General features: G+C 38.4%; 1 long non-coding RNA gene and 1 pseudogene across 1 annotated transcript in view; one reads left to right on the plus strand and one right to left on the minus strand.

Moving 5' to 3' along the window:
* The window catches only part of LOC139440532 (uncharacterized), a 126,978-nt gene that overhangs the window by 95,078 nt on the left and 5,761 nt on the right, over positions 1–26,139 (plus strand). The window lies entirely within an intron of this gene.
* LOC139440546 (hemogen-like) lies at positions 22,762–24,052 on the minus strand (annotated as a pseudogene).

The raw sequence follows: 26,139 nt of genomic DNA on the forward strand, positions 1-26,139 counted from the left end.
CATCATTTTGCCCTTCTCAACATTGGAAAGTGCCTCTGTATATCCATTGGAAAAGAAAAATGTTAGAGCCCTAACTTATTTTTCTGTTTAGATGAGAAATATCATATCTTTGTGTAATTGGCTTTATTTTGAAACACAAATTTTTTTCAGGCCAACTTTGTTTCTCTGACCCAGTTTTTCCCTCTCATCTGTACTTGGCTTATTTAAAATATGAAACTGGGAAGCAGGCACTTGTGGCCTCATGATGACTGTGTCACTGATTTGGTATGTGATCTTGGCTAACATGCTTAACAGAAGAGGCACAGAAAGGTTAAGCAGGGTTCGAAGAACTGTAAATACTGACCTGCCTCATTAAGATATTTTTTGGGTCCAATACTTTTTTTTTTAATTCCAAAGCTAAGCAAAGCAAAAAATGAGCTCTTTTTCTATTCCCTGTTCCTTTCTAACTCCTTGTTCTCCTTCCTTCCCATGTCTGCTGATCAAATGTGGAGTAGAGAAGGTCCCTTTTCAAGATGTCTCTCCCTCTTCGACTGGGTTCTTAAATAGTCCAGCAGCATCTTTGGATATACTTTTGGGTGCTTGGTCTGTGCAAATGGGGAGTTCTATTTGGGAAAACATAAAAAATCTGTTTTAAATCATCTTATTCGACCTATGTAGATGTATACTGGGTATGTTGAAGGATCTAGGTTTAGTCTCAGTCCTATTCAGGCTAACAATGTATAACCAGGCCCCTTCTGAGAGGTAATAGAAGGGAAGGCTGGGGTCACCAACCTGCTTGGGAGAAACAAGCTAGCTTACTAGAAAGACTAGAAGTGGACTTGGTGCTTGAAACCATCTGAGGATTTTCATGACCATAAGCATCAATTTTTTCCTGACCCTATCAATAAAATGAGCATTAAATTACTTGTCTCTTATGCAGCTCATATGCCTATCATGCATATTAGATTAAAAATTATAAGAAGCAATAATGTATTTGAATTCCTTGGAAATATAATTTCAAGGTATAATCATAATAAAATGGGTTATTGTACTATAACATCTGTTTGAAGGTCTGGTGATGTAGATTGTGGTTCCTGCAAATGCGGTCTGTAATAGCCAGGACTCTTCCAAGTTGCTCTTTGCTAAGTCTGATTTATATGTGGAACTATAACCAGATTTGCTGCTGGGACTATATAATGTCTTCTGAGTTGCTGCAAATGGCAAAATATTTTAAAGCTCTAATTTAAAATACATAAATCTACTCAGGAATATATTGGGATAGGATTCATTGGCAAATAAGAGAAAAACTCTTCCTCCTAGCATCAAGTCTGGAAATCTTGCCATCCTCGACACCTCCCCCTTTCCCTTGCTCTCCCACTCAATCTTAGAGATTTCACCTTCTGTGGCAGACACTGCCAGTTACCTCCCAATATTCATTCCCCTCCTCCCTGTTCCTCTTCCCTTTCCCTTTCTTTGTAAAAAACTGGATTTTTAGTGCACATTTCTTTTCTTCCTCCCACAGAGGAAATAGATTTGAGGGGCAATATAATGGGTTTGATTTGGGGCATATAAATATGAAGCATTGGTAGGTTACTCAGGGCAAAATGTAGAAGAGTCAGAACTCGTAGAGATGGTAGGTCTGAGTTATAAACCACACAACTCTGCTTCTGCTTGCCTATTGTCTGTTATTAAAATCCAGAAGACACAGAGTTAATTCCACAGAGCTAATGTTGGCCTACACCAGAAAGCCAATAACCTTTTAACTGTTCTCCCCACTTCTAGTCCTTGCCTTTTGCAAGTATTTTATATATTTTTTTCTTAAGGCAATTTATTGAAACTATTTTTTAAATTTAATTTAAAAATTTTTATTGTTATTCAGTTACAGTTGTCTGCATTTTCTCCCCATCCCTCCACCCCACCCCAGCCCAAACCACCTTTTTATTCATACTTATTGACTAGAGTTTGATTTTCTTATGCTGATACTCACAGCTCTCCACAGTCTGGTCTGAATCGCCTTTTCCAGTTTGTTTCATTGTGTCTTCTCGTGCACCTCACACTTTAGTCAGAGTCATGTATTCTCTCCGTTCTATTTATGCTTCACAATTTTCTCTTTATGTCTTTGCTTTGCACATACTCAGGATCATCACTAGCCCATATGGAATCTTGGTGCAAAGCAGATAAAGATGTCTCTTCCTCAAATGCTTTACTTTGTTTTTACTAGGAAATTTTTGTAATAAATATATGCCATCTGTCTTTAGAGTAATAAGACAGTTATTAAAATGTGAAAAATTTTCAAATAAGCTGTCAACAATGTGAACAGTGCTTTCTTAGGTGTGGCACTCCTTTGCAGCACACAAACTGAGGAACCATGAATGGGGCCCTGCCCATATCGTTCCCTCCACCTGAAACTCCCACCCATCACCATCTTCCTGTGTCCAAGTGCTACTGAAATGCTATTTTTACAAGCTTTTCCTGATTTAAAAAAATATTTGTTTTTAGAGAGATAGGAAGAGGGGGAGAGCGAGAGAGAGAGAGAGAAAGACACAGCAATGGTTACCTCTCAGCCAGGGACCAAACCAGCAACCTAGGCATGTGCCCTGACTGGGAATAGAACTGGTGACCTTTTGATAAATGGAATGATGGCCCAACCAACTGTTCCATGTGGCTAGGGTACTTTTCCTGATTTTTGAAAGTGAAAATAAACCTCCTCTTACCCTGAGAACCCATAGTATTTTATCTGGACCTCTCAGGATATTTATAGCTTTCTGATGGTATTCTGTTTATTTATGTTCATGTCTCATCAGTCTACTAGGCTTAGTGCTCTTGGATGGCAGGATGTGTTTATGATTTACTTTTGTAGCTTTACAATACTTGACAGGGTGCTTTATACTTAGGATTACCATACGTCTTAGTTTTCCCGGGACAATCTGGGTTGTGCCTGTTGCTCTGATGTGAGTATTAATAGTGCCTCCTTTCACACTCAATATGCCCCAGTTAGAATGATAAATTGTGTAGTCACTCTACTTATGTGATATGCATTCAGTATGTGATTGATGAATGCATCCATGAATGAATGATAGGGATTAGGTTGTATCCACATAGAGAAGGTAATTGAACCTATGGAATTACTAAGTCCATCAAAAGAGAGAGAGTAGAAAAGATGAGGTCCATGAACAAAGACCTCTGGAGAATAGTTACATTTAAGGGATAGACAGAGGAAAAGGGGTAATAAAGAAGACAAAGCAGAAGTAGTCAAAGGGGTAGGAGAAAAATCAGGGTAATTTCACTGAAGCCAAGGAGAGAGGATGAAGTGATCAACATTGGTAAATGTTACAACTAGGTCAAGCAGGATGAATTCTAAGAAAAAGCCATCCAGTCTGCCAACTATTAGGTCATTGCTGACTTTTAAGATAGCACTTTCCATAGAGTGTAATAAAGTGGTGGTGTGGAAGCTGCGTTGCAAGGAGTTAGGGAGTGAACTAATGCTGAGAAAGGAGTCAGTGGGCATTGAATGCATTTGTGAGAAGTTTGACTTGTGAAAGGAAGGTGAGAAATAGGATGGTAACTTGGGTCAAAGTCACAAGAGCCCTGAATGTGTTTATAGACCATGAGGAAGGAGCTATGAAAAAATAGCTGATGGAACAGTTTCTTTCAGAAGTGGAGAGGGGATGGGATCAAGTGTCCAAGTAGAGCACATAGCCTTGACAAAAAAATAGAGATGTGGCTTTCCTTGAGACAGGAGAGTTGTGCTAGAGTAGAGCAAAATCACCATGCAGATGCAGTTTGAAGAAAAAAGGGGAATGAGGGAGGCTACGTGGCCACAGCCTTTGCAGTGAAGTAGATGGTGAGGTCATCTATGAGAGGGCGGACAGCTGGGGTAACACTAGGGACTTGAGAGCAATGGAAAGTTTGGATTTAGAACAACAGTTCTAAGAAATTCCCGAAGGAGTCAACAAGAGGCCTGCCAAGCTGTGGTGCAAGCCCAGCTGAGGTTCAATCTCCCATATCAAATGAGATAGTTATTTTTACAAAATCCATAGAAAACGTATTTCTCAAGCTTATTAATAAAATATGGTGGGTTTTTTTTTTCCTCCAGGAAAAGAATAAAGGGAAACACTGGCAGTTTACAGTGTGGCAGGGTGTTAGGAGAGTTTAGTTTTTCTCAAAAGACTATTGCTCAGCCTTGCAGAAGCCTATAGAACCCTTAGTGAAAATGAACACTTCCACAGGTTGGTTGTGGGCAGTTAAGAACATGGATCTAAATAAAGCCAAGGACTTGCTCTTTCCTGAGCCACTCTGGGACAATTCTTAAGTTGCTATGCCCAGTTCAGAGCAAAGGCAAACACTGACATTTCTGTGAGATGGAGCATAAACTTGCAAATAGTCTCTGTAATAAAACCCAATTTAACCAGGAAAAATCTTTAAGCTTACAAACGGCCTGTTAAATCCACCAAAGACTAAATGTCAGGGAGTGCCCTTTAAAGCCCAAGTAAATGACCAGAGTGCTAGTGGCTTAAAATGAGAAAAGTTAAACATCTCACACGCCCACAGGTAATCTTTTCAAATGTCGTTTAATCATATATTCATAATCATTACAGTGTTCTTTAAGGAGGATAACATTTGAAGACAACTGTTAGGCCAAAGTGTTAAGCATTATTTTCTTGAAAACAGAGTTTGCTTCCTTTGTTTCAGTGGGGAATCAGGGTGGCATTGGTCCAACAGCACAGCTGCCCAAATGCATAAACAAGTGACTCCTATTATTTTTCATCCACCTGTCTAAGCAAAGTGCAGGATCTACACATATGCACTTAATTAAGGATATTTTCATGTTTGTGTTTCCAGACTCTTCCAATGACACATATCTGAGAGGTGAACAGTAATACAGAATATAGGTCTTAGGACAGACATGCAAAAGGCACCACAAGCAATTTCACTTAGATGCCTGTAAATTACTCACAGTTTCCCTCTTTTGTTTACTCAGCGAAAGGATTGTTTATTAAGCACCACCTGCATTAAATTATATGAGCATTCATTTCCTTTGGAAATAATTAGCTTGCTGTTTATGCATTTTCTTTAACCTCATCAACTGTACCATTTCAGGGGCATTATTGAGGGAGAAAAAAAAAAGCACACCATTTGGGAATAGCCTTTCTCAATCTCAAGGAGTATGGCTTACTCACTTCTTATTAACTCTGCCATGTAATTGTAATTAGCAGTTGGATGGGAATGAGAGTGGATACAGGCAAAGGAATCACCCTTCTCTCCTAGAGAGCCCAGAAAACCTATTTACTTCGATAATAGGAATTATTCTTATTCTTATTCTTATTCTTATTCTTATTCTTATTACCACCAAGCATTAGTTAAGTGCCATTACTGTACCAAGGGTAGTGCAAAATGTTCTTTCTGTTACTTCATTTGATTTTCACAACAGCCTTGTGATGTGATTAGGATTTTTTTAAAAAATGAGAATCCTGATGACTATAGAGGTTAAATTATTTCTGTTAACATACAACCAGAAAATAAGTGGAAGAGTTGGGATTTGAACTCAGGTTTTCTCATCATATCCCTCAGCTAATATTTTAGTGATTAATAGGAAGGACGCATTTTGAAGTTTTGGTGTTCCAAAATTGGAAGTACCCCTAAAGACGTATCTTTCTTGTGCAAGGTTATGGAGCAAGTGTATACTTTCTCTACAGTCAGTACTCATTTTTGCTGCCTGCAGCTAGATTTGTTCATTTTTGAACATTTGTTAATTTACTGACAAATTTGCTTGTCCTTAACTATTACTTGTTCAACTCTGAGTTCTCATAGAAGTATAAAAAGACAAGTTTGCAATCTAAAAATATTGAAGGAGTTTACAGAAATGGCTGCTCAATTCTGAAAGAGCTCTGATTTTACCAGCTAGTAATTATAGACTTAGCTATGCCTTTGGCCCAATCACAGCCACTGAAACATAACTTCCTCCCACGTAAGCCTGATCAAAGATTATCAGAGGACAGCACAGGTGCAAGTTTGTTCCCTGGGAGAAGAATTAGAGCTAGTTTACACCATACTATTTTCCAACCAGAAAAATTAAATATGCTGGCATCCTCCAGGCCAGACACATAAGGGCCCCAGCTCTCTTCTCTAACCTCTAGTTAGTGACTCCCACACCTTACTTTGTTTTTTCACACCTTACTTTTGAAGTTTTTCTTATTTATTTATTTATTTAAAAATAAATAAATTTATTGTTTATTGTTATTCTATTACTGTTGTCCCAATTTTCCCCCCTTTGCTGTCCTCTGCCCATCTCACCTCCTGCTCCCACAGTCAATCCTCACACCGTTGTCCATCTCCATGGGTCATTCATTCATACATGTTCTTTGACTAATCTCCTCCCCTTCTTTCCACCATTATCCCTCCTCCCCCCTCCTCTCTGGCAGCTGTCAGTCTGTTCCTTATTTGCATGCTTCTGGTTCTATTTTGCTCGTTAGTTTCTTTTGCTCTTTAGATTCTTTTTTTTTTCTTTTTAAAAAATTTTTATTGTTATTCAATTACAATTGTATGCCTTTTCTCCCCATCCCTCCACCCACCCCAGCTGAACCCACCTCCCTCTCCCACCTCCACCTCCCCCCCCCCGATTTTGTCCATGTGTCCTTTATAATAGTTCCTGCAATCCCCTCTTCCCACTGTCCCCACCCCACTCCCCCCTGGCCACTGCTAGACTCTTCCCAACCTCAGTGTCTCTGGTTGTATTTTGTTTGCTTTTTTCTTCTATTGATTATGTTCCAGTTAAGGGTGAGATCATATGGCATTTGTCCCTCACCGCCTGGCTTATTTCACTTAGCATAATATTCTCCAGTTCCATCCATGCTGTCACAAAGGGTAGGAGTTCCTCCTTCCTTTCTGCTATGTAGTATTCCATTGTGTAAATGTACCAACTTTTTTTTTTTTAATTCACCAGTACCTGTCTAGTTTTTCTATGGGTGTATTCCCTACTATTTATTTTGATTTATTCTGCACCTAAGATCTCTTTTACAAACAAATATCTTATCCTGTGTCTTTTCTGCTTTAACTTTGTGGTTGATTTCCCATTGGCCTTAGAATAAGGACCATAGGACTGACTATGGCTTTCCAGCCCCAAATTCTCTGACCTCTAAAGTCCAATCCACCCCAATTGCCTGCAGTTGAGTCTGCCCTCGCTTCCAGTGACACATTTCTCTCTTGTCTTGGGTATTTATACATGTTTCCTTAATCTATTCTTTTTGTGAAGTTAGGAAAACTATTTTTATTTTATTTTTTATAAGTAAATTTAATTTTATTTTTTAAAACACTTTTGAATTTTATTGTTGTTCAAGTACAGTTTTCTGCCTTTTCCTCCCACCCCTCCCCGCCACCTCAGCCATCCCCATCTCCCTCCCCTGTTTCCACCCCACCTTGTTTTTGTCCATGTATCCTTTATAGTTGTTCATATAAACCCTTCCCCCTTCCCCCCCATTATCCCATCCCCTCTTCCCTCTGATTACTGTCAGTTTATTCTTAACTTCAATGACTTTGGTTATATTTTGCTTGCTTGTTTGTTTTGTTGATTAGGTTCCACTTATAGGTGAGATCATATGGTATTTGTCTTTCACCAACTGGCTTACTTTACTTTACTAACATAATGCTCTCCAGTTCCATCCATGCAGTTGCAAAGGGTAGGAACTCGTTCTTTCTGCTGCATAAAATTCCATTGTGTAAATGTACCACAGTATTTTGATCCATTCATTTGCTGATGGGCATGTAGGTTGCTTCCAGCACTTGGCTATTGTAAATTGTGCTGCTATGAACATTGGGGCGATTAGGTTCTTTTAGACTGGTATTTCAGGGTCCTTAGGATATAATCCTAGCAGTGGAATTGTCAGGTCGAAAGGTCAATTTTTAGTTTTCTGAGGAAATTCCATGCTGCTTTCCATAGTGGTTGCACCAGTCTGCATTCCCACCAACAGTGCACTAGGGTTCCCTTTTCTCCACAACCTCTCCAACACTTGTTGTTTGTTGCTTTGCTTATGATAGCTATTCTCACTGGTGTGAAGTGGTGTCTCATTGTGGTTTTAAATTGTATCTCTCTGATGGCTAGTGATACTGAGCATCCTTTGATATGTCTCTGGACACTCTATATGTCCTGCTTGGAGAAGTGTCTGTTCAAGTCCTTTGCCCATTTTTTAATGGGGTTGCTTGTCTTCTTAGAGTGCAGTCACGTGAATTCTTTATATATTTTGGAGATCAAACCCTTCTCTGAGGTATCATTGGCAAATACGTTTTCCCATATGGTTGGTTCTATTTTCATTTTAATGCTGTTTTCTTTAGCCATGCAGAAGCCTTTTATTTTGATGAGGTCCCATTTGTTTATTCTTGCCTTTATCTCCCTTGCTCTAGGGGACATATCAGGGAAAATATTGCCGCATGGAATATCTGAGATTTTCCTGCCTATGTTCTCATCTAGGACTTTTATGGTGTCATGACTTATATTTAAGTCTTTTATCCACCTTGGATTTATTTTTGTGTATGGTGTAAGTTAGTCCTCATTTCATTTTTTTGCATGTAGCTGTCCAGCTCTCCCAACACTATTTGTTGAAGAGGCTATTTTTGCTCCATTTCATGCTTCTTCCCCCTTTGTCAAGTATTAATTGACCATACAGACCTGGGTTTATTTCTGGGCTCTCTGTTCTGTTCCATTGGTCCATGTGTCTGTTCTTATGCCAGTACCAGGCTACTTTGATTACACTGGCCTTGTAATACAGTTTGGTATTAGGCATTGTGATCTCTCCTGCTTTGTTCTTCTTTTTCAAAATTGTTGCAGCTATTTGGGGTCATTTATGGTTCCATAGAAATTTTTGAAGTGTTTGTTCTATATGTGTAAAATATGCCATTCTTACTTTAGTAGGTATTGCATCTATAAATTGCTTTGGGTAGTGTGGCCATTTTGATGTTAATTCTTCCAATCCATGAACACAGTACATGCTTCCATTTGTTTGTGTCTTCCTTAATTTCTTCCTTCAGTGTTGTGTAGTTTTCTGAGTACAGGTCTTTTACCTGCTTGGTTAGGTTTATTCCTAGGTATTTTATTCTTCTTGTTGCTATATCAAATGGGATTATTTTTCCTGACTTCTGTTTCTGATATTTCATTGTTGGTGTACAAAAATGCCTTTGATTTCTGAGTATTGACTTTGTATGCAGCTGTTTTGCCACATTCATTTATTAGGTCGAGTAGTTTTTTGGTGGAGTCTATAGGATTTTCTATGTTCACTATCATGTCATCTGCAAACAATGACAGTTTTGTTTCCTGTTTTACAATTTGGATGCCTTTTATTTCTTATTCTTGTCTGATTGCTGTGGCTAGGAATTCCAATACTATGTTGAATAGAAGTGGTGAAAGTGGACAACCTTGTCTTGTTCTTGATCTTAGTGGGAAAGTTTTTAGTTTTTGCCCATTGAGTATGATGTTGGCTGTAGGTTTCTCATATATGGCCTTTATTATGTTGAGGAATGCTCCCTGTATTCCCAGTTTGCTGAGTGTTTTTATCATAAATGGGTGCTGTACCTTATCAAATGGTTTTTCTGCATCTATTGATATGATCATGTAATTTTTGTCTGTGCTTTTGTTTATGTGATGTATTATGCTTATTGATTTGCGAATATTGTACCATCCTTGCATCCCTGGGATGAATCCCACTTAGTCATGTTGTATGATCTTTTTAATATATTGCTGGATGCGGTATGCTAATATTTTGTTGGTGATTTTAGCATCTATGTTCAGCAGCAATATTGGCCTGAATTTTTCTTTCTTTGTTATCTCTTTATCTGGTTTTGGGATTAGGGTGATGCTGGCTTCATAAAAACAGTTTGGGAGTCTTCTGTGTTCTTGGATTTTTTTTGAAATAATCTGTGAAGGATAAGGGTTATCTCTTCCTTAAATGCTTTGTAGAATTCTCCTGTGAAATTGTCTGGTCCGGGGCTTGTGTGTGTCAGGAGTTTATTGATTACTGATTCAACTTTGTCAGCTTTTATTGGTGTGTTTAGGCTTTCTGCTTCTTCTTCATTGAGGTTTAGAAGACTATATTTGTCTAAAAATTTGTCCATTTCACCTAGGTTTTCAAATTTCTTGGCATATAGTTGTTTGTAGTAATTTCTTACAATCCTTTGTATTTCTGTGGTGGCAGTTGTAATCTCACCTCCTTCATTTCTGATTGTGTTTATTTGGGTCCTCTCTCTTTTTTTCTTGATGAATCTGCTTAAAGGCTTGTTGATTTTGTTTATCTTTTCAAAGAACCAGCTCCTGCATTTATTGATCCTTAGAATTGTGCTTTTATTCTCTATGTCGTTTAATTCTGCTCTGATCTTGGTTATTTCCTTCCTTCTACTTGATCTGGGTTGTCTTTGTTATTGTTCTTTGAGTTCTTGTAGGCATAGGGTTAGGTTGTTTGTTTGAAATGTTTCTATCTTTTTAAGGTAGGCCTGTATTGCTATGAACTTCCCTCTCAGGACTGCCTTTGCTGTGTCCCATAGGTTTTGGATTGTTGTGAGTTCATTTTTGTTTGTTTCCAGGAACTTTCTGATTTCTTCCTTCTTCTCATTCTTGACCCATTCATTGTTTAATAGCATGCTATTCAGTCTCCATGAATGTGAGTGTTTTTGAATTTTTTCCTTGAGGTTGGTTTCTAGTTTCAGTCCCTTGTGGTCAGAGAAAATTCACGATACAATTTCAATTTTCTTGAATTTTTTGAGGCTTGTTTTGTGTTCTATCATGTGGTCTATCTTTGAAAATGTTCCATGGGCATTTGAAAAGAATGTGTATTTTGCTTCTTTGGGATGAAAGGCTGTATATATTTCAGTTAAGTCCATTTGATCTAGGACATTGTTCAATGCTGCAATATCTTTGTTGGTGTTTTATTTGGAAGATCTATCCAGTTTTGACTGTGGGATGTTGACATCCCCTACTATAATTGCATTGCTGTCAATATATTTCTTGAAGTCCTCTAAGATTTTCTTTATGTATCTGGGTGCTTCTATGTTGGGTGCATATATATTTACTATGTTTATGTCTTCTTGATGGATTCTTCCCTTGATATTGTGAAGTGACCTTCTAGGTCTCTTTTTATGGCTCTGTTTTTGAAGTCTATTTTGTCTGATATGAGAATTGCTACCCCAGCTTTTTTTCCCTGTCCATTTGCTTGGAATATTTGTTTCCAGCCCTTCACTTTTAGTCTGTGTAGGTGTTCTGTTCTGAGGTTGGTCTCTTGTGGGAAGCATATGTATGGGTCATGATTTCTTATCCATTCAGCTATTCTATGTCTTTTGTTTGCAGCGTTTAATCCATTTATATTTAAGGTCATTATTGATAGGTACTTATTCATTGCTCTTTTTTTGTACCTGTGTTCCTCTCTCTCTCACTCTTTTTCTTTTCATAAAGCAGTCCCTTTAGCATCTCTTGCAGAGCTGGTTTGGTGGAGGTGTATGAAAAACAAAGGCTTACAAGCAAGACTACTCCATCCAGCAAGGCTTTCAATTAAAATGGAAGGCCAAATAAGGAGCTTCCCAGAGAAATGAAGCCTCAAGGAATAAATGTACCAACTTTTTGATCCACTCATCTATTGATGGACCCTTAGGCTGTTCCTAGCACTTGGCCATTGTGAATAGTGCTGCTATGAACATAGGGGTGCATAAGTTCTTTTGAATTGGTGTCTTGGGATTCTTAGGGTATATTCCCAACAGTGGAATCATGGGGTCAAGAGGCAGTTCCATTTTTAATTTTTTGAGGACATTTCCTATAGTGGCTGCACCAGGCTGCATTCCCACCAACAGTGCACTAGGGTTTCCTTTTCTCCACATCCTTGACAGGACATATTGTTTGTTGATTTATTAATGATGGCCATTCTGACAGGTGTGTGGTGATATCACATTGTGATTTGAATTTGCATCTCTCTGATGTCTAGTGATATTGAGCATCTTTTCATATGTCTATGGGCCCTCTGTAGGTCCTCCCTGAAGAAGTGTCTATTCGGGTACTTTGACTTTTTTAAGAAATTTGATTGTTTGTCTTCCTGGGGTTGAGTTGTATGAGTTCGTTATGTATTTTGGAGATTAAATCCTTGTCCAGTGTGTCATTGGCAAATATGTTCTCCCATACTGTCTGTTCCCTTTCATTATGATGAGAGTTTCTTTATCTGTGCAGAAGCTTTTTAATTTGATGTAGTGTCATTTCTTTATTTTTTCCTTTATTTTCCTTTCCCTAGGAGAGATATATTGGCAAAAATGTTGCTACTTGGGATATCTGAAATTTTACTGCCTATGTCTTCGTCTAGGATTTTTATGATATCAAGACTTATATTTAAGTCTTTTATCCATTTTGAGTTTATTGTGGGATATGGTATAATTGGTGGTCCAGTTTCATTTCGTTTGCATATACCAGTCCACTTATCCCAACACCTCATTGAAGAGACTATTTTTGCTCCATTGTATGCTCATTCCCCCTTTGTCAAATATTAATTGACTACAGAGCCATGGGTTTATTTCTGGGTTCTGTATTCTGTTCCATTGATCTATGTGTCTGTTCTTATGCCAGTACCAGACTGTTTTGATTACAGTGACCTTGTAATATAGTTTGATATCAGGTATTGTAATCCCTCCAACTTTGTTCTTCTTTCTCAAGATTGCTGAGGCTATTCGGGGTCTTTTTTTTGTTCCATACAAACTTTTTGGAGCACTTGTTATAGATCTGTAAAATGTGCCATTGGTATTTTAATAGGAATCACATTGAAATTATAGATTGCTTTGGGTAGTATGGGCATTTTAATGATGTTAATTCTTCCAGTCCATGAACATGGTATATGCTTCTATGTATTTTATCTTCCTCAATTTCTTTCTTCAGAGTTCTTGTTGCTATAGTAAATGGGATTTTTTCCTAGTTCCTCTTTCTGATAGTTCGTTGTTGGTGTACAAAAATGCCATCGATTTCTGAATATTGACTTTGTGTCCTGCTGCTTTGCCAAATACACTTATTAGGTTGAATAGTTTTTTGGTGGAGACTACAGGGTTTTGTATGTCACTATCATATCATCTGTGAATAATGACAGTTTTACTTCCTCCTTTCCAGTTTGAATGCCTTTTATTTCTTTTTCTTCTCTGATCACTGCTCTAGAACTTCCAATACTATGTTGAATAGAAGTGGTGAGAGTGGACACCCTTGTCTTGTTACTGATCTTAAAGGGAAAGCCCTAATATTAAACAATTTTTTGAATGGATGGAAAGAGACTTGACTTAGGGTGGTGAACACAAAATACAATGTATAAATGATGTATTATAGAATTGTACACCGTACTTTTAAATTTTATCTGCTGTTACCTATGCAGTGGAAGGCAGAAATCCATAGTAGATTAGGGTGAGCTAGTAGGCAAAGACTGGAGAAGCACATAATACATTCCCCATTAGCTTGCTCTGTTCTCCTAGGGACTGACTCAGTGCCTGCAGCATGCTCTGGGTTGTGTCTGGACCTATGGCCATGTTATTGGTACAGAGGATATATTGACACGATTGTTCACTGGGTGTTCCAGCTGAATTGTATTTGCTCATGCATGTTATTAAGCTTTTATATCTCTGCAGCCATTCTGTAGCTCCAAATCCTAATAGGTTTCCAATGGAATGTGAACCAAATATGTAGTTTAATCAAAGGAAAAAAAAAAGCTTTGCTGAAGGCATGAATTCTAATACCAATTTCATGAACTCTAGACCTACATGTGATTGGCAGGCATAGATGTTAAAAGGATATGAGACCAAGAATAACAAACCAGTACAGTTTCTACAATCACATTATTACTTACACTTTGTAGAAAATTAACAAACGTGGAGCCAAGTCATATAAACAAAGGGCAGCCTTGGAAAAGACTCTCTGTGGTAACAGATTTTCCTAATTCTGAAGCACAGATCTGCTCCTCAACTATTGAAACACAGACCACAAGTTTGTCTTTGATCCAGTTTCCTACTCACCCACTAATTATTGTTTCATTTTCCTGCATTGTAATGCATTATAGGAAAAGAATAATCACATATCAACCCTATAACTCACTACCTATTTTATCTTAATTTATACTGACATAAAGCTAGGCAGAGTGTAAAGACTAAAAGGGCCACTTCAAGTCCAATTACTTTGTGTCTATTAACAATTACTTTGAAACTGAAAAGTGCCTAAATTTACATTCTCACAAATACTGAGACAACACAAATATTGAAGCTAAGTGTATGTATCTTAGTTACAATTCAGTGTTTATAATAAAAAGAAACATTAAGAGTCCAATTCAAGTGTTTGCTCCTGTACACATAATATAGAAAACAAACATGTGCTTGGTAATTAATATAAGAGGAAAAATACATTTGTACTTTCATTGATTTATGTGCAAGGAATTGCTATTTGATACATGTACATCAGTTACATTTATTTTGCCAAAAGTAGTGTTCACCTAGAAAATCTAGTTGCTTCTATTTTTTAAAGTTTTTAATTTTTAAAAAACTTTATTTACTTATTTATTGTTTTTTAGAAAGCGAGAAAGAGAGGGAGAGAAACATCAATGTGAGAGAGAATTATTGACCTGATGCCTCTCAGATCTGCACAGACCAGGGACTGAACCTATATCCTAGGCATGTGCCCTGACCAGGAATCAAATGAGTGACCTTTTGCTGTGTGGGACAATGCCCGACCACTGGGCCACACAAGTCAGAGCCTAGTTGCTTTTATTGGTAGATAAAATTGATGCTTAATTGTTGAAAAAATTGACTATTTAAACATTATACTTAAATAATATTTATAAAAATCCCATTGGTGCCATGGCTGGTGTGGCTCAGTGGATTGACCGCTGACCTGTGAACAAAGGGTTACTGGTTCCATTCCCAGTCAGGGCGCATGCGTGGGTTGCAGGCCAGGTCCCCAGTAGGGGGTGTGAGAGAGGCAAACACTCATTGATGTTTCTCTGCCTCTCTTTCTCCTTCCCTTCCCCTCTCTCTAAAAATAAATAAAATCTTTAAAAAATCCCATTTGTAACATACTTTGGTTCTGCTTCTCATTCATTTTATTACCTGAGTTGGTCTTTTTCCTATCTTTTTACATATTTTTTATTGTATTTTTCCATTACCATTTATCCCCTTTATACTCTCTTCCATTTCCACCCATCCCCTCTCCCCACAATCACCACACTGTTGTCCCTGTCCATGAGTCCTTTTTCTTTTTGACTCGTTCCCTACACCCCCAACCCATCCCCTCACACCTGAGCTGTCATCCTGCTCTCTATCTATGAGTCTATCTCTATTTTGCTTGTTAGTTCAGTTTGTTCATTGGATTCCGCCTATGAATGAAATCACATGGTATTTGTCTTTCTCTGACAGGCTTACTCACCTAGCATAATGTTCTCCAGGTCCACTCCTGCTGTCAGAAAAAGTAAGATTTCCTTCTGTTTTATGGCAAAGTAGTGTCTTATTGTGTGAATGTACCATAGATTTTTTATCCATTGATCTACTTGATGGACACTCGGGCTGCTTTCAAAACTTGGCTATTGTAAATAACACAGCACTGTACATAGGAGTGCTTATATTCTTTCAAATTAGTGTTTTGGGCTTCTTTGGATAAATTCCCAGAAGTGGATTCACTGGGTCATAAGAGAGTTCTATTTTGAATTTTTTGAGGTAACTCCAAATTGCTTTACACAGGAGCTGCACCAAACTGCATTTCTAGTAGCAGTGCAAAAGGGTTCCCCTTTCTCCACATCCTCGCCAGCACTTGTTTGTTGATTTATAGATGATGGCCATTCTGATAGGGGTGAGGGGATATCTCATTGTGGTTTTAATTTGCATTTCTCTGAGGATTAGTGATGTTGAGCATCTTTTCATTTGTCTATTAGCCATCTGTATGTCCTCTTTGGAGAAGTGTCTATTCATGACCCTTGTCCATTTTTAATTGGATTGTTTGGTTTTTGGGGGGTTGAGTTTTATAAGTTCTTTATAAATTTATGATATTAACCCCTTATTAGATGTATCAGCAAATATGATCTCCCATTCAGTGGGTTTGTTTATTCATTTTAATGATGATTTCCTTTGCTGTGCAAAACCTTTTTAGTTTGATATAGTCCCATTTGTTTATTTTTCTTTGTTTCCCTTGCCTGAAGAGATATATCATACAAAATATTTCTATGAGAAATGTCCAAGATTTTACTGCCTATGTTTTCTTCAAGGATTTTTATGGTTTGGGGTTGAATATTTAAGTCTTTAGTCCATTTTGAATTTATTCATGTGTGTAGTGTAAGAAGGTGGTGTACTTTCATTTTTCTGCACGTATCTGCCCAATTTTCCCAACATTTATTGAATACCTATCTGTAGCCCATTGTATGCGCTTGCTTCCTGTGTCAAATATTTAAAAAAAATTTATTGTTGTTCAATTACAGTTGTCTCCATTTTCTCCCATTATTCTCCCCTGCCCTACTCACCCCCCATCTGCTACATTCAATTTTCCCCCTGTTGTCTGTGTTGAATATTAATTGACTATAAAGGTGTGGTTTTATTTCTGGGCTCTCTATTCTGTTCCATTGATCTATGTATCTTGTTTTTATGCCAGTACCATGCTGTTTTGATTACTCTGGCCTTATAGTGTAGTTTGATATTAGGTAGCATGATACCTTGAACTTTGTTCTTCTTTCTCAAGATCACTGTTGCTATTCATAGTATTTTGTGGTTCCTTATAAAATTTTGAAATGTTTGTTCTAGTTTCATGACATACATCACTGGTATCTTAATAGGAATTGTGTTAAATCTATAGATTGCTTTGGGTAGTTTGGACATTTTAATGATGCTAATTCTTCCTATCCATTAACACAGGATGTGCTTCCACTTATCTTCTTCAATGTTTTTCTTCAGTGTCTTATAATTTTCTGAGTACAGGCCTTTTACATCCTTGGTTAAATTTATTCCTAGGTATTTTTTCTTTTTGAAACAATTGTGGGTTTGGGTTTGTTTTCTTAATTTCCCTTTCTGATAGTTAATTATTAGCATATAAAATGTACCAGATTTCTGGATATTGATTTTTTATCCTGCTACTTTACTGAATTCATTTATCAGTTCTAGTAGTTTGTTGGTGTAATCTTTGGGATTTTCTATGTACAGTATTATGTCATCTGCAAATAAATCCAGTTTAACTTCTTCCTTTCCAATTTGGATGCCTTTTATTTCTTCTTGTCTAATTGCTTTGGCTAGGGCTTCCAGTACTATGTTGAATAAGAGAGGTGAAAGTGGACATCCCTATCTTGTTACTGATCTTAAGGGGAATGCTTGTAGTTTAGGCTTGTTGAGTATTATGCTGGCAGTGGGTTTGTCATATATGGCCTTTATTATGTTTAGGTATATCCCTTATGTTCCCACTTTCCTGAGAATTTTTATCATAAAGGGGTGCTGGATTTTATGAAATGATCATGTGTTTTTTTCCTTCATTTTGTTTATGTGGTGTCTCACATTTATTGATTTGCGAATGTTGTACTAACCTTGCATCCATAGAATAAATCCCACTTGATCATGGTGTATGATCTTTTTGATGTATTGTTGTATTCAGTTTGCTAATATTTTGTTGACAAGCTTAGCATCTATGTTCATTAGAGGTATTGGCCTATAACTTTTTGTTTTTGTAGTGTCTTTATCCAGTTTTGGAACTAGTATCATACTGCCCTTATAAAATGAGCTTGGGAGTATTACCTCCTTTTGAATTTTTTGGAATATTTGAGAAGGAGAGGTGTTGGTTGTTCTCAGTATGATTGGTAAAATTCACCTGTGAAGCCATTCAGTCCAGGGCTTTTGTTTGTTGGGACTTTTAAAAATTATTGCCTCAGTTTCACTAGGTATAATGCATTTATTCAGATTCTCTGATTCTTCCTGATTTATTTTTGGAAGATTGTGTGTTTCTAGGAATTGATCCATTTTGCCTAGTTTGTCCAATTTGTTGGCATATAGTTGTTTATAATACTTTTCTTTTGAAAAAATATATTTTATTGATTATGCTATTACAGTTGCCCCATTTTTTCTCCCCTTTATTCCCCTCTGCTCTGTGACCCTCCCTGAGTTAGGCAGCTAAATTCTCAGAGCTCCCAGAGATCCATCTCTGCCTGCAGGCTTTCTGTTAGGCTTAAAGAGCAAAAGTATTCCAGGTATACTTCTCAGTAGCCTGACTTAACCTCCATAGGGTGGTACGAGAGGGATTCTTGCAGGTGAAGCTATTGCTTCCCCTCAGGTTGATTCCACATGGAGGGGAGTGCTCTGCCTGAGAAAGATGGCTTCTGCAGTATGGGGAATAACTTAGCACAGGAATCCTGGCAGGTGTTCCTTCAGTTCTTTCCCCAGAGCCACCAACCCAAGACTCTTCTCACACATCTCTAGACCACTCCACCCTCCCTCTGCCAGAAGCCAGGGTAAGTTGCTGAGAATGAATATTTGTGTGTTGGCCTTTTAAGAGGCTCTCTGTGTCTGTAGCTGTCTCTCCTTTGCAGACAGAGACCCCACTGCTTTTCACAGCCAGATGTTATTTGGATTCCTTTCTCTGTTTTGGTGCTCCAGGCTAGGGAGACCACCTTGGGGTTTAGACCCCACACTTCCCTGAGGGAACCCCCCAGATGCTGAAATATACCTCTGGAACTTCTGTTGCCACCCATGGGAGCCCATCCTGCCCTCTTATGCCCTATCAGTCTCATTGTGGTGATGTGGTTTCTTCCATATGTCCTTGGTTATAAGACTTTGTTCAGCTAGACTTCGGTTGGTTATTCACGTTGATTATTCTATAATTTAGTTGTAATTCTAGTTTGGTCTTGGGAGGAGGTTAGTGTAGCTTCCACCTACTCCACCTCATCTTGGCTCCTCCCCCATGTATTTTTATAAGTTTTATTATTGGAATATTAAAACATGTACAAAAGAAAAGAATTCAAAGCAGGATCTTGAAGAGATACTTGCACATTCATGTTTGTTACAGCATTATTTACAATAGTGAAGAGGTAAAATCAACACAATGTCCATAGATGGATGAATGGATAAAATGTGGAAGGAAATCCTGTCACATACTACAACATGGATGGACTTGAGGACATTATGATTAGTGAAATAAGCCTGTAACAAAAAAGACAAATGATATGTAATTTCACTCATGAGATATCTAAAGTAGTCAAACTGAGGAACAGAACATAGAATGATGGTTGCCAGGGTCTGAGAGGAAGGGAAAATGGGTCTATAGTTTCAGTTTTGTAAGGTGAAAAAGTTCTAGAGATATGTAGTATAATGTGAATGTACTTAACACTACTGAACAGTATAATATGATCAATTTTATGCTATAAGGGTTTTTTTTTTTTTACCACAATTAAGAATTAAAAAAAATAAAAGAGATGGAGTCGTACCAAAGTAGGGTGGGACCTGAATCCAATATGACTGGTGTCTCAACGAGAATGTGGCCACGTGAAGACATAGACACATAAGGAAAATGCTGTGTGACAATGGAGGCAGAGATTAGAGTTAATGCAGCTGCAACCCAAGGAATACCAGGTTACCAGACAACCATTAGAAAGTAGGTAAAGGCAAGAAAGTATTCCTCTACAGATTTCAGAAGGAGCAGGGACCTGCCAACACCTTGATTTTAGAATTCTAGCCTCCAGAACTGTGAGACAATAAATTTCTATTGTTTCAAGCCATCCAGTTTATGGTACTTAGTTATGGCAATGCTGGAATTTAATACAAGTGGGGCTGATGTCTTTTTTTAAATCAGAGAGAGAGAGGGGGGGGTGGGGAGAGAGGGAGAGAGGGAGAGAGAGAGAGAGATCCACCAGTTATCTCCTGTATGTGCCCTGACCAGGGATTGAACCCACGACCTCTTGGTGTATGGGGAAATGCTCCAACCAACTTAGTTACCTGGCCAGGACAAGTCTGATGTCTTTTTTAATTCAGTGCCTAGCACATATGGTGCTCAATAAATACTTGCTGAATGAAAAAAGAGAAACATGCAAAAGTTGACAAAATAGTAATGTGCTGGTAAACTTTAACATCTGGCTGTCAGTGAGGGAGCTAGCTGATTTGTAGCATGTGTTGATTTTCATGATATAAATACTCACACTTTGGCCATTTTCAAGCTACCAGTGTGATGTCAGAATTCCTAAAATTCAATGATGGGCTCTGTGAGCAGGTACTAGACAGATCTAGCACATCACTGTTAGAGTGTAATGAGCCCTCGTGTACTTATTATCCAGCTTCAATTATCAAGTCATGGCCAATCTTATTTTATCTCTACCCTCACCCATTTCTCCCCACCTATACTAATTTTTGTATATAATGATGATTTAATATACATTTTGCACAAATATATAAAAAATAAAACTAGAAAATCAAAACTCAAATACACAAGTAAACTACATTCAGCACCCCAAAATACCTTCGAAGGAGTCCCAGAATGATAAGAATTGTTAAAAATTAACTAGAAAAGCCTGGATTAACAATTAAAGCCTGGATAAAATTTTGATGCTATTGTTTTTTTTCCCTTATACCCTCCTCCCCAGCAATCACCACACTGTTGTCCATGTCCATGAGTTCTTTTCCCTTTTTGCTCAAGATGCTGTTGTTACATTAATAGTTAAACAAAGTTTACAAGAAAAATATATACTTACCCAAATTTTAAGTGTTCACACTTATTAATTTTCCTACTCTTAAGAGTCAATCCCACTTCACAGTGGTGAAAATGGCCATCATAAACAAATCAACAAACAATAAGTGCTGGGGAGGATGTGGAGAAAAGGGAACCCCAGTACAGTGTTGGTGGGAATGCAGACTGGTGCAGCCACTGTGGAAAACAGTATGGAAATTCCTCAGAAAACTAAAAATGGAACTACCTTTTGACCCAACAATTCCACTGCTAGGATTCTATCCTAAGAACCCTGAAATACCAGTCCAAAAGAACCTATGCACTCCAATGTTCATAGCAGCACAATTTACAATAGCCAAGTGCTGGAAGCAACTGAAGTGCCCATCAATAAATGAGTGGATCAAATGTACCAGTGGATTCCATTGGTACATATACACAATGGAATACTGTGCAGCAGAAAGAAAGAAGGAGTTTATACCCTTTGCAACATGGATGGAACTGGAGAGCATTATGCTAAGTGAAATAAGCCACGTGGTGAATGACAAATACCATATGATCACACCTTTAAGTGGAACCTAATCAACAAAACAAACCAGCAAGCAAAATAGAACCAGAGACACTGAAATTAAGAACAAACTGAGAGTAACTGGAGGACAGGTGGGAGGGGATAATGGGGGGGGAGGGGGAAGGGTTTTCGGGAACAACTATAAAGGACACATGGACAAAACCAAATGGGGTAGAATTGAGGGTGGGAGGTGGGGATGGCTGGGGTGGGGGAAGTGGTGGTGGGAAAATGGAGAAAACTGTACTTAAACAATAAAAAAAAAAGAAAAGAAAAGAAAAAAAAGAGTTAATCAAAGAAATGTTTGCTCTTAGGGGAAATTATTCAGCCGTCCCCCTTTCCATGTTTGACTCTTCCCATCTCTATCCTCATGCAATATACATATACATATACATATATGTACACATACACATATGCACATGCACACACACACACTGCAGGATATTATCTGTGTGGTTGATCCTGAAAAAAGATATTAGTTCTCTCTTTCAGATATAGTCTATACATGGAATAAACACTAGTCAAGTATTAATGAATATTGTAGAGATTTCTACAATAATTTGAGAAAATCATGTGCAATAAGATGTATATTTTGTCACACAACTGTGATGGCAAGCATTTTTATAACAAAACATAACTATAGATGTCATTTTGTGGGAATCTCTTGAGCAACATTTGGAATTGCTGCTATATCTGGTTCTTGTGCTTAGGACTTTTCTTTCATTTCTTGAGGAAAAGTATAAACATCCTTAGCATCTTCCTGGTGTGCTTTAGGATCCTGGCCTTGGGGCCCATCTGCTTCTTGTTTTGGTTCTGGAAAGCATTCTTTAGGCATATCCCTATTTTTATATGTCCTAGTAGAGAGGTCTTCAGGCCCAGGTGTTTCTTAGTATAGGTATATATCAGATGGATACTCTTCAAGAGTAGATGTTTCTTGGATTGTTTTATGAGAGAGGGCTGTAGGCATGGCAATTACTTCAGTATATGAGGTCTTTCTGATAAAGTCCAGACATTGTTAATATAAGGAGAATGGTTTGGGTGATATCAATGTAACTGGCAGCCAAGGAGAGTGGTCTGGAATGCACATCTGTGAACAGTGATGACTTTACTGTACTAGTCAGAGGGGGGCCCCGGTAGATGCCATTGAATGAGTATGTGTACTGTGTGGCTGTCACATTCAAAATAACTGAGTAAGTAGAGGAACAAATCTGCATCAGATTTTGTGTTAAGGTTGAACATTCCTCCGTGGAAACTATTTGGATGATTCAGAAGGCCGCATATATGGGCAACTGGTGACTGGCAGCTTTATCATGACAATGCACCTGCTAATGCATCACATCTCATACAAAGTTTTTTGGTGAAACATGAAATGACCCACGTGACTCAGCTCCACCCCAGATTTGGTGCCCTGTGACTTCTGCCTTTTCCCAAAAACTAAAATCACCTTTGAAAGGAAGAGATTTCAGACTGTCACTGAAATTGAGGATAATATAATGGGCAGCAGATGGTGATTGGGAGAACTGTGTGAGGTCCCAAGGTGCCTACTTTGAAAGGGACTGAGGTGTTATCCTGTGTACAATGTTTCTTGTATCTTGTTTAATAAATGTCTATTTTTCATGTGATGTGGCCAGATACTTTCTGGACAGACCTCAAATGTTTTGTGAGAAAAGTGTTCAGGTTCAAATGTTTCTTGGTTTGCTTTTGTAGAAAGATCTTTAGGCACAGCCATATCTTATATTTTAGGAAAAAAGCTTTCAGTGCCAGTTATTCCTTGATCTGGTTCAGTAGTGTCTTCATTGGGTTCAGCTCTTTCTGGTGTGTTTCAAGAGCATAGCCTTTAGGCACATCTGGTTTGGTGTGTGCATCAAGAGAGTATCCTTCCATGTGAGCTATGTCTTCATAGTTTTAGAAGGAAAGGCTTTGGCTATAGATGTTTCTTGGCACATTTTAGGAGAGAGGTCTCCTAATTCAGCCATATCTTGGCATATTTCAGAAGGGTGGTTTTGAACTATTATTTCTTGGTACTCAGAAGAATTTTTCTGATATGTAATGCTTTCTTGACCTATTGCAGAAATTTTTTTCTCAGATACAACTCTTTAGGGGAAGACTATGGGAGGGAGGGCTTTAGTTACACTCCTAGTTAATTCATTTTCTTAATTAATTAATCTATTTTGATTTAATCTTTATTGTATTTTTCCATTACCATTTATTCCCCTTATATACCCCCTCACCCCTGCAATCACCACACTGTTGTCCATGTCCATGAGTCCTTTTTTCCTGTTTGCTCAATCCCTCCATGCCCTCCCCTCCCTTCCACTAGCTGTCATCCTGCTCCCCATCAATGAGTCTGTCCCCATTTTCCTTGTTAGTTCAGTTTGTTCATTAGAGCCCATATATGAATGAAGTCATATGGTATTTGTCTTTCTCTGACTGGCTTTTTTCACTTAGCACAGTGTTCTCCAGGTACATCCATACTGTCGCAAAGGGTAAATTTTTCTTCTTTTTTACCACCGAGTAGTATTCCATTGTGTAAATGTCCCATAGTTGTCTTATCCACACATCTATTGATGGATACTTGGGCTGCTTCCATATATTGGTGATTGTAAATAATGCTGCAGTGAATATAGGGGTGCTTATGTTCTTTCAAATTAGTATTTTTGGTTCCTTCAGATATATTCCCAGAAGTGGGATCACTGGGTCAAAAGCAGATCTATTGCTAGCTTTTTGAGATATCTCCATATTGCTTTTCACAGTGGCTACACCAGTCTGCATTTCCACCAACAGTGCAAAAGGGTTCCCCTTTCTCCACATCCTCACCAGCACTTGTCATTTGTTGCTTTATTGGTGATAGACATAATGACAGATAGGAAATGATATCTTTTTTAAAAATACATTTTATTGATTATGCTATTACAGTTGTCCCATTTTACCCCCTTCACTCCATTCCATCCTGCATACCCCCTCCTGCCCACATTCCCCCCCTGTAGTTCATGTCCATGTGTCATACATATAAATTCTTTGGCTTCTACATTTCCTATACTATTCTTACCCTCCCCCTGTCTATTTTCTACCTACCATTTATGCTACTTATTCTCTGTACCTTTCCCCCCTCTCTCCCCCTCCCACTCCCCTGTTGATAACCCTCCATGTGATCTCCATTTCTGTGGTTCTGTTCCTGTTCTAGTTGTTTGCTTAGCTTGCTTTTGTTTTTGTTGTTTTAGGTGTGGTTGTTAATAACTGTGAGTTTGCTGTCATTTTTACTGTTCATATTTTTTATCTTCTTTTTCTTAGATAAATCCCTTTAACATTTCATATAGTAAGGGCTTGGTGATGATGAACTCCTTGAACTTGACCTTATCTGAGAAGCACTTTATCTGCCCTTCCATTCTAAATGAAAGCTTTGCTGGATAGAGCAATCTTGAACGTAGGTCCTTGCCTTTCATGACTTGGAATACTTCTTACCAGCCCCTTCTTGCCTGTAAGGTCTCTTTTGAGAAATCAGCTGACAGTCTTATGGGAACTCCTTTGTAGGTAACTGTGTCCTTTTCTCTTGCTGCTTCTAAGATTCTCTCCTTCTGTGTAATCTTGGGTAATGTAATTATGATGTGCCTTGGTGTATTCCTCCTTGGGTCCAGCTTCTTTGGGACTCTCTGAGCTTCCTGGACTTCCTGGAAGTCTATTTCCTTTGCCAGATGAGGGAAGTTCTCCTTCATTATTTGTTCAAATAAGTTTTCAATTTTTTGCTCTTCCTCTTCTCCTTCTGGTACCCCTATAATTCAGATGTTGGAACATTGAAAGATGTCCTGGAGATTTCCAAGCCTCTCCTCATTTTTTTGAATTCTTGCTGCTTCATTCTTTTCTGGCTGGATGTTTCTTTCTTCCTTCTGGTCCACACCGTTGATTTGAGTCCAGTTTCCTTCGCATCACTATTGGTTCCCTGTACATTTTCCTTTGTTTCTCTTAGCATAGGCTTCACTTTTTCCTCTATTTTGCGACCATACTCAACCAATTCTCTGAGCATCCTGATTACCAGTGTTTTGAACTGTGCATCTGATCAGTTGGCTATCTCTTCATCACTTAGCTGTATTTTTTCTGGAGCTTTGATCTGTTCTTTCATTTGGGCCATTTCTCAGCATGCCTGGATTTTCTATTTTGTTATTGGTCTGTCTTATTTTAGTTTATAAGGGGAACAGCCTTAGGTATTCACCAGGACAGGGCAACCGATGTTGCTGCTTTGTGGCACTGTATGTGGTGGAGGGGTCAAAGAGGGAACAATGCCACCTATTCAGCTCTCTGCCAGCTTTCAGTCACTTCTGCCACTACCTACAAGCAAATTGGGCCCTTCTGGTGCTGATTCCTGGGTGGGTGGGTTTGTGTATGTTCTAGAACCCTGTGGGTCTCTCTAATGAACTCTCCTGTGAGACTGGGAGTTTTTCGTGCCACCTCAACTCCCACAGGTTTTTCAGTCAGTGGTTTTGAGGTTTCATTTCCCCACACTGGAACCCTGGGTTGCACGGTCTGTCTCGCTCCCCATTTGTTCCTGCCGGTTTATCAGCATGCAAACATGGGGTCGCCCATTGTGCTAGCCACTGCCTCACCTGGTCCTCCAGCTGCTGCCTTGCCTGGAGTCCTCTCTGCCCTGGCTGCCCGTCTTCACCCCTTGTACAAGTCTGGATGAATGTTTCTTCTTTAACTCCTTGGTTGTCAGACTTCCATACAGTTTGGTTTTCTGTCAGTTCTGGTTGTTTTTTTGTTTGTTTTTAAATTTGTTGCTGTCCTTGTTTTGGTTGTGCGAGGAGGCACAGTGTATCTATGTACACCTCCATGTTGGCCACAAGTCTGGATTTTCTATTCTGTTATTGGTCTGTCTTATTTTATTTAATAAGAGATTTTATGGTATATTTTATTATCAGATGGGGCTAGTACCCTCCCATCTGAGCTT

Source organism: Desmodus rotundus, chromosome X (assembly GCF_022682495.2).
Source record: "Desmodus rotundus isolate HL8 chromosome X, HLdesRot8A.1, whole genome shotgun sequence".
In the NCBI taxonomy this organism is placed as follows: domain Eukaryota; kingdom Metazoa; phylum Chordata; class Mammalia; order Chiroptera; family Phyllostomidae; genus Desmodus; species Desmodus rotundus.